At 44.3% G+C, this 16,701-nt stretch overlaps 1 protein-coding gene across 1 annotated transcript in view; it reads left to right on the forward strand.

Annotated features, from left to right (window-relative positions):
- The first annotated feature begins 720 nt into the window (after positions 1-720).
- Positions 721-16,701, forward strand: part of LOC139412149 (coiled-coil domain-containing protein 102A) — a 65,834-nt gene continuing 49,853 nt past the window's right edge. Inside the window, exon 1 of the mRNA XM_071158961.1 lies at positions 721-869. The gene's annotated coding sequence lies outside the window, so the exon portion shown is untranslated. The remainder of the gene's footprint in view (positions 870-16,701) is intronic.

A 16,701-nucleotide genomic window follows, 5' to 3' on the forward strand; every position in this document is an offset into this window, starting at 1 on the left:
ATAGTGCATAATGAGTAGAAATGTTAGCCTCACTTCATGTGTTTGCCACAAATGTTCTGGAGAACGGAGATCACATACATCATTTATCAAAGGAAGATGTTTGAGTTCCAACAGTGCAGCTGATGTAACGCACTGAAAAACCAATTACTGGTGAGAAAGCACACACCCCATAGAGGTTTTACTCTGTGAAGTCGTAGCCTACATAAAGAGAGAAAGCTTGGATCCTCTTCCTTAAAAAAAGTTGAAAGAAAAACACTTTTAATCTGCATTGTTTTCTTTGATTTGTAATAGACATTTGGAATTCAGTAAAACGTGTTACAGTTATGTTGGCTGTTTATTTACCCATGGATATGATTATATAATCAAGGTTATTCTTCCCATACTTCAAGGGTTAAGCTACAAATTTACAATTGGCTGCATTATGTCCTTACATCTTTTTTCTTATCTCTCTGACAGTGTAACAAAGTATCCCTGACTCATAAGAACAATGTTGCAAAATGTGAGTGATACATTCACTCTGCTAATGGAAAAAGGACGGAATTAAACGGATTACAACCTTTTTGCACACGTTCGTGATACATGCCCGGTCAAAGTGGGAATGCCCAATTCGATTGGCCTTTTCAGCAACTTCTCAAACTGTCAGTAGGCTAGATGGATGGTTTCAAAAGCGCCGTCGTCGACACCGCCCTCATCTCCAAGTCCCACCCTTTTTCGCTTCCCCACTCCGCTAACGAAACTCCACTTCCCGAGGAAAAATTCCTGTAGGAAGAATGACGTGAAGACTATCGAAGAGAGAATAGCGACTTCTACCCGACACATATCGCATCAAGTGGCATTTAGAATAAGCTGAACTTGTGCCATTATAAAAGGTATGTGCATATATGTATTTTTATTCTGCTGTGGACAGCTAGGTTCACTGTGGGGTGTCAAATGACAGACAACACGGTCGAATTCCATGCAGGGAAAGCCCAGTCTGATCCCTTTCTGTCCTTGTGTGTGTGTGTGGATATTATTCAACATTCGTGAATAAATATAGTACAGACGTTTGTCTGTTTGTTGACTAACTTGACAATGTTTATACATTGTTGCAAACCCATTGTTGCTCGCTTTTACTACAGAATCACCACACCATGAAGTTAATATAATGGAATACATTTTTTTTTCGTCACTCCACCTAGTTTACTAATAGTATTGTAGCTGTCAGGAGTGAATTATTCTCTGTTTGAGTTGACCGTAATTTCCCCTGTGAAATGGCCTTGCTGATGAACTGCAATGACGCACTTATAACTCGTTTATAACGAGGCGCGTGTGTAACAATCTCACAACTGAGTTGTGATGGAGACTGTAGCTCTTATTGAAGAAACAATCATGCTACACTACAGTATTTGCTACGACACGTTTAGGGGACTGTTGAACGAGACCGCGGAGTGACACCGAATAATATAAGTTGGTGGAATGACACATTTTTGACATTCAGTGGCATCATTCTTGGTGAATCCATCTGCTGATAAGTATTGTGCCATCATTGATGTCGCAGCACTAGCTCTACTGTGTTAACATCAGCATGGAAGTTAGTTCTACAGGACTGGACATCTATGCATGATCTTTTTCTAAACATAAATGTTTGTCTCGGCCTACTTTGTTGAAAACTCCGTTGTTACACGGCTTGCGTGCAACTTTCCCCTTCTTTTTAGTTGTTTTTGTTTGTAATGAATGGGTGTATCCCAGAAGATGATGCCAGCTCTGTAGCCTACTTTTCCCTGCATTACATGTTTTTGTTATATTTTCGATAATACTGTGAAAGTCACATTGAATCAATGGGACATGCTTATTATGTTTTGTTTTCAAGTTAACTCTATTCCTCTTTCTATCTCCATGTATCTCTCTTTCTCTCTCTTTCATCCAGCTCAGCTGTCAATCCCTCATCTCTTCTCCCCTTCGCAAACATACCGAGCGGTTTTGATTGAATAGACACGGCGTTTAGGTTTTTCAAAACATCATGTGGTTTCCCTCCAGGCTGGGTCTAGGTCTGTGCCATCTGCCTTGATACCCAGCTTTAAAAATAAACACCCTTGGCCTTCCACTTCAAAACGGTGTTAATTTAAGGGCAGACGCGTTTCATGAAGCCCAGGTCACTCTCACATTTTCCACACTTGTTATAGCAACTCCAGGGCCGCAGCAAATGTTCTTCCACCATAAATCCCACCTTTCTAAATTATAATGGTAGGTTGTCATCTTTGCGTATTGCTTTTTCCGTTTTTAAAATAGTTACAATAGAGAGCAGTGAAATAATTATGTCTTGCTGAAAAGTGAACATGGATTCATAGGACACCCGGCCCTATACCTCTCACCATGTTCCCCTTTCTCCACCTCCACCTTTTTTCAAAATAATCTTGAGGCCTCTTGTCCCCTTATTCCGCTTCTTTTCTCAATGCTCCTGTCTTGACTAACCAGGCTTGGGGCTGAGTGAGACATGCTCACTGAAACCGTGGCCGCTCTGGCTGTAGTCCACCCCCAGTGATGTCCCTGTTTAGCCTACTATAGTCTGCCTACCTACTGGATAAAGATGACAAGAATGAGGATGATGGGGATGAGTCCAACTGATCTTTTCTTTACAACCTTACTCCCCACATTCAGGCACATAACCCCCTGAATGAATGTCCGAACACTAACGGGGCTTGCTTTGGTAAGCTACTTAATGACTACGTGATGTTTGGGTCAGCTAAACAGACAGACCCAAATACTGAGATAATTCACATCTCGAGTGGGTTTCTTCTCACACACACACACACACACACACATACACACATGCACACACGCAGATGGACAACTCCACCGTGTGTGGTTGTCACGGCAACAGCACATTTTTAGGATGGCAGAGGCCCATCTGCTTGCCTGCCACATGCAGCACGCTGTGTGTCTGTGAACTGACATTCTGAATCGGTGTATGTGTGTGTAATAACAATAACTACACAGGATTGATGTACCGCTTTTCTGAAAACCCAAAGACTCCACGCTACATGTAGAGTAGACTATGCCTTTGGCTTTGAAAATACCTCTCCTTTTTCTTACTTCCTGTGTGGAATATCAGCATCCTCCAATACGTCTACACCCATCTCAACACTTACATAAACAATGTCAGAATATAACAATGGCTCATAGAGTACTGGTGGTTAAGTGTAGCACGGCTACTCTTTTAGTGAATGTCCAGGATAAATACTGGAGGTTATACTGTGTTTATTTTTGGTGCAATCAAGAGCAATTGGTATGTAGCCTGCCTGCCAAATTGACAGTGTACCTACAATCATTCTCGCTAAATGCATTCCATTCCTCCACACCCAGCTCTTTACCCTCTCATAGTGTTTGCTCTCCCCTCAAACCCCCTTCTCTATTCCCTTTGCTCTCTCTCTCTCTCTCTCTCTCTCTCTCGCTCTCTCGCTCCCCCCTCTAACCTCTCTCTAATCCAGTTTTTTGACTGACATGTCTTTGGGCTTTGAAGTCAAGTTGCTGTCAACAGGAGATCCATAAATATTGCTATATATTCCCGACTGGAAGACGTCTCCAGAAGAAAAACAAGTGACCAATCAGAGCTGACGTCAGTAGAACTCTGTGGCACTGGGTGTAATAAGTAATGACTGTTATTAACAGGAGCCATTTCCTCTATCAGCTCTGGGCTGGTAAGTTCATGGTCAGGGACAGAGACCCTATGACCGATTGTTGTCTAGAAGCTCCTATTGCAGTGCTGTCTCAGCCCCATGACCATGCTTGTTGTCATATCATCAGTGTTAGGATGGCTGTACAGTCTGAGGCTTGGCTTAATGACTGATCCAGAAGCTCATTAACGCTTTGACACTTACCAACACACGGGTGTGATCATTCTAAAGTGGCCCCTGCAGCGTATGCTCAAGCCGGTGTGATTAGAATGGCTATTTAGAATTTGCATAAACACAGTCGTTACAACATTATGTCCTGAATGTGACCAGTTTATTTTTGGATGCAATGTTCAGACATTCACAGAACACAATCGGTCATATTTAGCTAACATTCGGGGCTGACGGCAACCACAATATGAATGAGCTAATAGCAAATACTATTTACAATTCGTCACATCACGGGTGAGCTCACCATTGATCAAAAGAATTGAGTAAAAAACGTTTGAAAAACAGAAAGTAATCCGCCGATGGGTACTTTGTGCGCGCCGCCGTATTCGTCTTTTCCCCCCGTGCCAACCAAAGATAGGAAGAGGAGACTAGATGAGTTTGGTCTGTTTGCAGTATGCACGTTGAAGGGGGTGTGTCGTCTACTATCATTCACTTCCCTTCATTCACTCCCGGAAGATTACACGAAAGATGCGTGAACTATCCCTTCGCCTCCTTTTGTTATAACATCTTTGGCCTGACAGACGTGACACCCAAAATGCATTGTATAATGTCAAGAAACATGGCGCGACAGATAGCTGGCAAATAGCTTAGCATAAGCTGATCATAATCAGTGTAACCTTCAAAAAAGTATTTTACATACGTGTTCATTACAATCTACGCAAAAATCTGAATGCATGATTTGTCACCAGCACTTGAAAACATGTGAATAAAACAGTAAATACATTATGCTCCATACATACGGTATGCTACTGTAGAAACTATAGCATGATATATAGAAAACAAGGTACTTACTTTGATAGGAACACACACACATGTCCAAAGTTAATTGGAAGGAAAACAACAATAAAGGCAATGCGAGTGCCAGCCAGAAAATGTGCCAGGGAGAAAAAGTTTGTGCAAGATGTCTGCACACTTGATCTGGGGAAACACTGGGGGAAGTGCTTGGGCTCTCTTCAAAGAGAGAAGTTAATATAGCTGTAAAGCCTCAAACATAAATTGTCCGCAACAGTGAAGTGGGCTACTTCTATGTGAATTAATGAGGAGGCGGAACACACCTCAATTCAAACTTGTTAGAAAATATATATTTTTTGAAAATAATTAGAAATTGACAATTAGAAACATAGCCTATAGATAATTAGCAGCCAGCGGGTGCCGTGGTTTGAGGGCAGTGCAGGTTAACTGGGGAGGCAGGGTAGCCTAGGGGTTAGAGTGTTGGACTAGTAACCGGAAGGTTGGAAGTTCAAACCCCTGAGCTGACAAGGTACAAATCTGTCGTTCTGCCCCTGAACAGGCAGTTAACCCACTGTTCCTAGGCTGTCATTGAAAATAAGAATTTGTTCTTAACTGACTTGCCTAGTTAAATAAAGGTTAATTATTATTTTTTTTTAAACTGTCCGGTTGCGTAACAATCACATTTTGGAACAGTGAGTGCATTCTGGCATCTCACGCGAAAGAAACTCACGCTGGGGCGACCGTTAGAGATATTTAGAACTCACACTTGAGAAGGTTAAGAGATAAGAGACAGTTTTTGTTTGCGTGATGGTATCCTAATCTCTCAATTGAATTATCCGCCTTCTGCAGAGCTAACTTGTGACACACCACTGTGATAACGAATGATATGGCTGACATCCAGAGATCTGCATAGTGTTCAGTATGGCACAGTCTCACAGATTTAGATATTATCTTGTATGTAGAGGATCATATACCAATAACCAGCATCCATCACTATTTTACTTGAGATCTTGAGACAGTTAGGGTTGGTTCGCGTAATTTGCTTTTGGCTGTCCAGTCAGTCTGTCTGTCCATGCTCTGAGCAGCTAGGTTGGTGAGCTGTTTACCCTTGCTGTAAGATTGAGACTTGTGGCTCTGATGAGGAGCTGTGATAAGACAGATGTTGATTTAGTGTTAGCGTCTCTCTCTGTCTATCTGTCTTTCTCTCTCTCTGTCATTCTCTCTCTCTGTCATTCTCTCTCTCTGTCTTTCTCTCTGTCTGTCTGTCTGTCTGTCTGTCTGTCTGTCTGTCTGTCTGTCTCTCTCTCTGTCTTTCTCTCCCTTTCTCTCCCTTTTTCTCTCTCTTTGTTGCTATCTGTCTCTCTCTTTGCCTGTCTGCCCGTCTCTCTCTCTGCTTGTCTCTCTCTCTGTCTGCCTGTCTCTCTCTCTGTCTGCCTGTGTCTCTGTCTGCCTGTCTCTGCCTGTCTGCCTGTCTGTCTGTCTGTCTGTCTGTCTGTCTGTCTGTCTGTCTGTCTGTCTGTCTGTCTGTCTGTCTGTCTCTCTTGTAACCTGTCATCTTAAATTGAGTGTCTTGAACAGAATAAAAGCGCCTTCTCAACACTTGTTCATTCTGTAGCTCTGGCCAAACCTGGGAGAACAGAGGGAAGAAAAGGCTCTGTATCAACGATGAGGGGGATCTAGGAGGAATTTGCTGGCCTTTGCATAGTAATATATTTGTCCTATTTCACACATGTACAAGTGTGCATTATACGCATGTGTGAATTGGAAGTGTGTTTTTTGCATATCCCAAATCCCCAAAGACACACTCGGAGACTGCATATTTCACTGGAACACAGTGGAAGAATGACCTTGCTTGCAATGCATATGGGCTCAGGGGCACATGGCTCCTGTGAACGTTTTGATGACATAACATCAGCTGTTACAGATAGTCGTGGATTGTCTCAATATTGCTCCGTTCTGAGTTTAAGCATTAAATGGAATAGTGCATCACAACGGTTTAGAAAATGCTCTGATTCAGAGGCTATTGATGTGAACTCCGTACCGCCTGCAAGTCTTTCCATGTGAATCTGACAGAATGCCTAACTTTAGCTTTATATAAGACATTGTAATTACTGTTTGGCAGTAATGTTACATTTGAGCAAGGCATGGAATGCCTTTGGTCTGGTCTGTCAATGGGGCATCACTATCGAGCAATCTTGCTGTGGTTGCTGCCGTTAAAGCAACCTTCTGTTTAACTCTAACGTCTTTAACCCGAGTGTGTGTTGTGAGAAAGTGACTTTAACGTTGTTTTCAGAGATTGTTATGTTGTTGTCCAGAGACCACAGGAAGGTGATTTGGGTGGAACAGACAGCATAGTTGGGGAATTGACTGACCACCACTGACAAACCCCCTATTCCCTTCCCTCTCCTTCCAACCTGGAAACAAGTTTGGCTGCTCTCTCCCCAGGGAGTGACCGTAAGTCATCCTGTAGCCTTTTGGGTGGGACAAACGGACTGACATCATTGGACGATCTGTGCCTCTCTAAGCAGTCTGCCAGATGCACCAGAAGCAGCTGCTAGTGGCTTTAGGTTGAGAGGGACTGTGGCATGCTATGCGCTTCATTATTAGAGAAAGAGGCCCCTATTTACGCCCACAGAGTGCAGACATCAGACCTGGTTTGGTCCGTCAGTGGAACGAATGGTGAGGAGGACCAGGCCTCGGCTACATTAAAGAACCTAGCTCTGCTCTCCCTAATGTTATAGAGCCCAGATTCCATTGGGCGCTGTGTATTTATGAGTGTGTTTGGTGTCTATTAAAGACACAAGTGTGTCATGCAAACCAAATGTAGGTACATGTCTGTAATAAAAGCACTGATGCAAAACAAGTCATAGGCAGTCTGTGTTTATGGATCGTTTATTGAAATTGAATTAATCTCTTTAACTTTTCATTGGTGGAGGCCAAGACTACCATCAGCCTTGACCAGACCAATAATATGAGCTCATGAATGCTGGTATGCCTTCTTTTATTGTCGTCCTGTTTCCTCTGTGCATGTTGATGAGAAGACCATGAGAGGGATTTATTTTGGGCTGGCGTCAGTTCGGCCTTTCATAGTGACGTGAGGGAGGACTATGTTCCTATGTTCCTCACATGAAGGTCTCTGAAGCCTCATCCAACTGATGTGCAGCACTGGTTGATCCCAAAGCCAGTTACCCAGAAATACCCACAGGTAGTCTGACCACACTGACCACACTGACTGAATGGGCTTTGTTTTGATGATCCGCCACCAACTGGGACAACATGTGAGTCTCAGACAATAACGTTCGCCAGCCTCTGTTGAGCTTCCTGGAGGTATTTGGTTTCCCTGTCTTGGCAGTTGGCGTCACAGTAAAACCATTCCTTCTGGGAGAGCCTATCATAATGTCTGATCCTGTAGTTTCTCTCCGTCCGCCCTTGTGCAGACAGATTTAGAGAGCTTTAATGCTCAATTACTTCTGCCTTACAGCCGCCACCATTTACTCATGATGCCCGGCTAATAGGGTTGGGCCCCCTGTCAGGAACAGGACCCTCTGATGTAAAGTAAGAACAAGTAACAATTAAAAAATCTCTGCACAGTTTCTCAGCACAACGCCAGGCATCTCTACCTATCCCTTTGTCTGGCAGAAAGCTGTGATACATGTCTAAATAAATTACAGTCAGATCCATAGAGGCAAGTCCTTAGTACCCATGCTATTCAACGCTATTCAACGCTGACCAATCAGAATCCATGCTTCAAGATTGTTTTGATCACGCAGACTGGGATATGTTTCGGGTAGCTTCCAATGATAATATTGATGAATATACTGAAACGATAACTGAGTTTATCAGGAAGTGGATACGTGATGTTGTACCCACTGTGACTAGATGGCAGCATTCGCACATAACTGAGAGCGTGAACCTCCACATGGAAAGGTGACTGGGAATATGGCAGAATACAAACAAAGTAGTCATTCCCTCCGCAAGGAAATCAAACAGGCAAAATGTCAGCATAGAGACAAAGGGGTGTCGCAATTCAACAGCTCAGTTACGAGACGTATGTGGCAGGGTCTACAGACAATCATGTACTACAAAGGAAAACCAGCCACGTCGCGGACACCGACGTCTTGCTTCCAGACAAGCTTAACACGTTCTTTGCCTGCTTTGAGGATAACACAGTGTCACCAACGCGGCCCGGTACCAAGGACTGTGGGATTTCATTCTCCGTGGCTGACGTGAGTAAGACATTTAAACGTGTCAACCCTCGCAAGGCTCCCGGCCCAGACGGCATCCCTAGCCGCATCCTCAGAGCATGCGCAGAACAGTTGACTGGTGTGTTTACGGACATATTCAATCTCTCCCTATCCCAGTCTGCTGTCCCCACATGCTTCAAGATGGCCACCATTGTTCCTGTACCCAAGAAAGCAAAGGTAACTGAACTAAATAACTATCGCCCCGAAGCACTCACTTCTGTCATCATGAAGTGCTTTGAGAGACTAGTCAAGGATCGTATCACCTCCATCTTACCTGTCACCTTAGACCCACTATAATTTGCTTACCGCGCCAATAGCTCCATAGACGATGCAATTGCCATCACACTAAACACTGCCCTATCCCATCTGGACAAGTGGAATAGCTATGTAAGAATTATGTTATTTGACTATAGCTCAGCATTCAACACCATAGTGTTGTCTGAACCCCACCCTGTGCAATTGGGTCCTGGACTTCCTGGCGGGCCGCCCCCAGGTGAAGGTAGGAAACAACACCTCCACTTCGCTGATTCTCAACACTGGGGCCCCACAAGGGTGCATACTCAGCCCCCTCCTGTACTCCCTGTTCACACATGACTGCGTGGCCAAGCACGCCTCCAACTAAATCATCAAGTTTACAGACACTAACACTATAACAACAAGACAAGACAACCTACCGGGAGGAGGTGAGGGCTCTGGGAGTGCGGTGCTAAGAAAATAACCTATCACTCAACATCAACAAAACAAAATAGATGATTGTGGACTTCAGGAAACAGCAGAGGGAGCATCACCCATCCACATCGATGGGACAGCAGTGGAGAAGGTGGAAAGTTTTAAGTTTCTCGGCATACACTTCACTGACAAGCTGAAAGGGTCCACCCACACAGACAGCGTGGTGAAGAAGGTGCAACGGCGCCTCTTCAACCTCAGGAGGCTGAAGAAATTTGGCTTGTCACCTAAAACCCTCACAAACTTTTACAGATGCACAATTGAGAGCCTCCTGTCAGGCTGTATCACCGCCTGGTACGGCAACTGCACTGCCCACAACCGCAGGGCTCTCCAGAGGGTGGTGCGGTCTGCACAACCCATCCCTGGGAGCAAACTACCTGCCCTCCAGGATACATACAGCAGGCCAAAAATATAATCAAGGTCAACAACCACCCGAGCCACTGCCTGTTCACCCTGCTATCATCGAGAAGGCATCAGTACAGGTGCCTCAAAGCTGGGACCGAGAGACTGAAAACAGCTTCTATCTCAAGGCCATCAGACTGTTAAATAGCCATCACTAGCACAGATAAACTACTGCCTATATACACAGACTTGAAATCATTGGCCACTTTAATAAATGGAACACTAGTCACTTTAATAATGACACTTTAATAATGTTTACATATCTTGCATTACTCATCTCATATGTACAGTATATACTGTATTCTATACTATTCTACTGTATCTTAGTCTATGATGCTCTGACATTGCTCGTCCTTATATTTATATATTCTTAATTCCATTCCTTACTTAGATTTGTGTGTATTGGGTATATGTTGTGAAATTGTTAGGTATTACTTGTTTCATACTGCTGCACTGTCGGAACTAGAAGCACAAGCATTTTGCTACACCTGCAATAACATCTGCTAAACGCCTGTATGTGACCAATATAATTTGATTTGAAGGTGCTTTAATCCATACTTAACAGCACAGCCTGTATCCTTTTACTGCAACTTAACACCTACTACTAACTGGACTGAGGATCTGTCCCCACACCAGCGTTTGTGACTAACCTCTTTTACCCCACCCCACTGTGTTACAGAACTAGTATGGACTCAATCCGGTGGTGAGGGTTTGGGCCTTTGCACTTAGCGGCAAAGCATAGCCAGGTAGGTGCCTGCTTGACATTACGGCCACAGTATTTACCATCCCATTGGATTTTGTCCTTACTCCTTGACACTTGCCGCGAGTTAAACGAACTAACTGAGAGTCTCTATCGCTCTCTCTCTCTCTCTCTCGCTCGCTCTCCCTTGCTCTCCTTGACACCTGTCTGCCCAAACAATTTATTGACTTAACCTTTAAGTTGTGTGTAAATAATGACTCTTTAGAGGCAGCTTGTACACTCATCAACTTGGCTGATGTGTTCATGAGCACACTTTACACTGAGAGTGAAGGAACACTGAGACCCATCCTAGGAGGTAAAGTCATCCCGTGACGTTCCTCAACAACATGTGATGTGGTACATTTCCAATTTTTATTAAACCGTGCAAGCTGAAATTGTGTTATTGCAAATGACTCCTGATTGTGGTGGCATGTTTATCGATACTATTTGAATGGAAAATAAATGCTGTTTTGGGGACAGGAATGATTAAGGAAAGGGGAGCCGAGAGGCAGGGGGACAGATGGGAGGGTGTGGTGGCCTAGTGGTGTTTTCGTCTGATTGAAACAGCAGGACTCCTCACTGAGCTGACGGGCCCTGCAGAGAGGAGCAGCTCCACTGAGGAGGAGAGGAGAAGCAGGATTCACTCTGTCGCTCAGAATCTGCTCGAACCACCGTAGCCCCAGTAGTGACAGCAGAGAGGCAGGAGGAGGAAGGGGAAGATAGTGGGAAGAATAGAGGAGTGGTACCAGTGGACAAGGAGAGGGAATGAGGTGATGGTAGAAGAGAGGAGACACTGACTAAACTGAGGGATAGTGGATATATTGGGATTGTTTATTTTGCACCTCCTGACAACCTACTGTGACGGGTGTCTTCTCCCTACACCCCCAGCTTCGTTCAAACAAATGTCCTAATCCTGCTGGGTCATTGCAGTGCATGCAGGAGATGCCTGTAAGGGGGGTTAAGTCGTCTCATCCCCCGGCCCACAGGACAGGTCTGAGCCTTGTGTCACTCTGCTCCAACAAGGAAATAACCTAACAACGGACCAGATGGCCTTTACAACCAACTTTATGTGTGTTTCTGTTGGAGTTTGTATGGGTGATTTGCCCCTCCCTCTCTACCCCCTAATCCCAGAAAGTTTGACCCCCCCTAATGCGGAGCGATAAATTGGGGTTTGTACTGCGTCCAAACCAGCCATGTCAGTATTCGACGTCCATCCGTGTCTGAGGACTTCGGGAGATTATGTGGAAACTGGGCACTAGGTGCACCAGTGAGCACCGTTACCTTCAAGTAGGTTTCAGTTTTGCTCGGGTGTTGTGGACGGGAATGGTGAAGCATAGGACCAGAAGGTTCCAAGTTCAAATCCAGTGATAGAAAGTCGTTTTTTAAACGTTTGTTTTATGCCTATCCCAAACATTAACCCTTACCTTAACCATTCCGAGTTAATGCCTAACCTTAAGGTAAGGGTTAAGGCTTGGGATAGGCTTAATACAAAAATCTGTATATATATATATATATTTAAAAAAAAAAAATATATATATATATTGCTGAATTCAAACTTGCAACCTTTGGAATTAGAGGCAGAATGCCTAACCTTAAGAAAAATAACAATTAATCCTATCCCAAACCTTAACCTTTACCTTAAACATTTAGAGTTAACCCTTACCTTAAGGTTAGGCATTAAGGCTTGGGATAGGCTTAATACAAACATTTAAAAACCTACTTTCTATTGCTGGATTCGAACTAGCAACCTTTGCATCAGAGGCAGAATGCCTAACCTTAAGATTTCGGAGTTAATGCCTAAACTTAACCCTAACCTTAAAGTTTATGCAGAAATTGCCAATCAAAATGAATTCATTTGTTTCACGCTTTGAAGCTCGTACCCTGCAGTCAGATGTGATCTACTCTTGACTTAGGAGCTGTAACACAGGGCTGAAAGATATATAGTCTCACCAAGCTGCAGAGAGCAGGCAGTGAAACATGCAGTCAAACAGTATCTCTCCAGCCCTCCATCACTTCCTGGCCTGCCTGGGCTCTGTGCTGGCTGCTGAATAAATGATGGCTATTTGATACTGCACCACACTGTGATGCAGAGCTGCTTTAGACTAAGGACACTCAGTCAGCAATACACAGGTAGAGACAACTCTGAGACAGAGCAAGGTCACTATGCTGAACCCAGCACATCATTGCAACAACACCGGCACCAGGTAGCCTGGAGCGTTGGGCCAGTAACCGAAAGGTTGCTACCTCGAATCCATGAGCCGACAAGGTATAAAATCTGTCGCTGTGCCCTGGAGCAAGGCATGTAGCCCTAATTGCTCCAGGGTGTGGCTGGCTGTGACTCCACTCTCCAAGGGTGTCTCAGGGGGAGTTGGGATTCACAAAATACACATTTCCAATTCACACGTGTGTGATACACTCTTGTACATGTGTGAAATAAGACAAATAACTATACCAAATTATTATTACATATCAGTGAAGCCCTCAAGATATGTTCAATATGTGTGTTGTGTTGCATGCATTTGTTTATGCAGACATGTACAGTTGTGGCCAAAGGTTTTGAGAATGACAAAAATATGAATTTCCTCAATGTTTGCTGCTTCAGTGTCTAGATATTTTTGTCAGATGTAACCATGGAATACTGAAGCATTCACAAGCATTTCATAAGTGTCAAAGGCTTTTATTGACAATTACATGAAGTTGATGCAAATATCATAGTCAATATTTGAAGTGTTGACCCTTCTTTTTCAAGATGTCTGCAATCCGCCCTGGCATGCTGTCAATTAACTTCTGGGCTACATCCTGACTGATGGCAGCCCATTCTTGCATAATCAATGCTTGGCGTTTGTCAGAATTTGTGGGTTTTTGTTTGTTCACCTGCCTCTTAAGGATTGACCACAAATTCTCAATAGGATTAAGGTCTGGGGAGTTTCCTGGCCATGGACCCAAAATATTGATGTTTTGTTCCCCGAGCCACTTAGTTATCACTTTTACCTTATGGCAAGGTGCTCCATAATGCTGGAAAAGGCATTGTTCGTCACCAAACTGTTCCTGGATGGTTGGGAGAAGTTGCTCTCAGAGGATGTGTTGGTACCATTCTTTATTCATGGCTGTGTTCTTAGGCAAAATTGTGAGTGAGCCCACTCCCTTGGCTGAGAAGCAACCCCACACATGAATGGTCTCAGGATGCTTTACTGTTGGCATGACACAGGACTGATGGTAGCACTCACCTTGTCTTCTCCGGACAAGCTTTTTTCCAGATGCCCCAAACAATCGAAAAGGGGATTCATCAGAGAAAATGACTTTACCCCAATCCTCAGCAGTCCAATCCCTGTACCTTTTGCTGAATATCAGTCTGTCCCTGATGTTTTTCCTGGAGAGAAGTGGCTTCTTTGCTGCCCTTCTTGACATCAGGCCATCCTCCAAAAGTATTCGCCTCACTGTGCGTGCAGATGCACTCACACCTGCCTGCTGCCATTCCTGAGCAAGCTCTGTACTGGTGGTGCAGCTGAATCAACTTTAGGAGACGGTCCTGGCGCTTGCTGGACTTTCTTGGGCGCCCTGAAGCCTTCTTCACAACAATTGAACCGCTCTCCTTGAAGTTCTTGATGATCCGATAAATGGTTGATTTAAGTGCAATCTTACTGGCAGCAATATCCTTGCCTGTGAAGCCCTTTTTGTGCAAAGCAATGATGACGGCACGTGTTTCCTTCCAGGTGACCATGGTTGACAGAGGAAGAACAATGATTCCAAGCACCACCCTCCTTTTGAAGCTTCCAGTCTGTTATTCGAACTCAATCAGCATGACAGTGGAGTGGTCTCCAGCCTTGTCCTCGTCAACACTCACACCTGTGTTAACGAGAGAATCACTGACATGATGTCAGCTGGTCCTTTTGTGGCTGGGCTGAAATGCAGTGGAAATGTTTTTTGGGGATTCAGTTAATATGCATGGCAAACAGGGACTTTGCAATGAATTGCAATTCATCTGATCACTCTTCATAACATTCTGGAGTATATGCAAATTGCCATCATACAATCTGAGGCAGCAGACTTAGTGAAAATTAATATTTGTGTCATTCTCAAAACTTTTGGCCACGACTGTATACAGTATATGTGTGGTAACCAATCCTTAGCTGATAAAACGATGTGCACGCTTCAATGAGGTAGATGGCCGTGTGTTGTTGTTCTGGATTGCCAGACAAAAAACTGCCATGTGGGCAATCGTAAGTGGCTCGTTTCAGTTAGTATTATCTTGTTCTTGATACCTTGAGGTGTTTTGACTCATGTCACGTCTATGCTTATATGGCAAAAAAACCTGCTAGCTAGCTAACAAACAACTGTAACGATGTATTTGAGAAACAACAAGTGCTCATTAAGCAATATTATTTATGTTTTCAATAAACATTGGAGACGAAATGTAGTTAACATGTTGTTAACAATCTAAGCCAACGCTGTCTGTTTTGCTCCATAGCTCCTGGGTCTCTTTCATGGGTTACATGGCTGTGTCTTATTTCCCCTCTGCTGCTGCCCAAACCTCCCCCAGAACAAAAGAGCCACAGAGCCGTGGCCCACTGGTGAAAAACTTTTATAGCGTGTTTATTGGGATGCCAAACAAGCTTCATTTAGTTTCAGCAAAAGAGAGAAAGCGTCGGGTCATTCAACTACACACACACACAAACACACGCCTTACACCCAAATTTTGTACACACAAAAGGATTTTCATAAGAGCCCATAGTGTCAGAACGGGTAGTGAAAAGGAGTGAACATTCGCTCTGCACTCCAACCCGACACACGTTACCACAAGCGCTCACACGATGAGTCACACACTCATTCACACATTCTTCCATGGTACTTCCTCATACTTACACAACCGTGACATCTCCTATTCATTCCCCTGCTCTCCTTTCACCTACCCTCCCATCTCTCATCTGCCTCTCCTCTCTAATGGGTAGTGGGGCCGGTAGTAAATCACATGAGTGTGTTTGTGCCTGCATGGTGGATGGCGGAAGGGCAGGCTGACTCTGGGCTTTAAATAACCTGTATGTTTTTATATCCAGAGGGGGAACCCCATCAATAGAGGCCTCTACTCTCCCATCTGCTGCCCTCTGAAAAGCCCCCCCCCATCTACGGCTGAGTCGGCTGCCCTGTCAAAGGCCTCCTCTCCTCCCTCCTCTTCTCCGCCTCTCCCTCAGCTACTGCCTCACATGGTCTGCTCTGCTCCCTCCCTAATTATCTGACTGAAATGTCTCTCACTCACCACATCTTTCCCTATTCCTTATCAAGGCTGCCGCTTTTCTATCAGTCGGATCTCAGTAACCACATGGTCTATCCAGCCACTGAAGCTGTCCATTTCCTTCACAAGTCTCGGCGTGCTAGGCTTCACGATCTGTGAATACTGGCATTTCTACTTCTCTCCAGTTCTCTGTCTTTGTTTCTCTGCAAAATCCCTTTCCATAGCTCGAGGGAGATAAGGCAATGCACATCGTTATTCACGTCATATATTATCCTTCACATATGTTTCCCATTGCGAGGCACCAGTGATTCATACTGTACAACATATTTAACATGGCAAGTTAACAATGATCCATGTGTCGTCATACAATCCATAGAAGCCGTTTAATCAAGCACCATAGGGTTCAGCATTTGCATTTTGCACTGACCCATCACCCACGCTATTTTGACCTTCAGTCGAAGCTCTTCTTTAAGCTTTCCAGTCTTTTATTGCTTTACCATTGCCTCACTGTTTACCACCCCTCTTTTTCCTCAACCCTCTATCTTGCAGTCCAGTGTGTGTCCTTGTTAATGGTGCCAGATGTGACTGCTGGAAAGCTGCTGTAACTCTGTTAAAGCGGCGATGCCAGGTGTCCACAGGCCCTATGTCCTGTACAGTGACAGGATGATGAAGTGTAGTGAGGAAGATTCAGGACAGGGAAATGACCACCCGACCACAAACTCGAGCTCAGAATAACTCTGCCCTTCA

This window comes from Oncorhynchus clarkii, chromosome 6 (genome assembly GCF_045791955.1).
Source record: "Oncorhynchus clarkii lewisi isolate Uvic-CL-2024 chromosome 6, UVic_Ocla_1.0, whole genome shotgun sequence".
In the NCBI taxonomy this organism is placed as follows: Eukaryota; Metazoa; Chordata; class Actinopteri; order Salmoniformes; family Salmonidae; genus Oncorhynchus; species Oncorhynchus clarkii.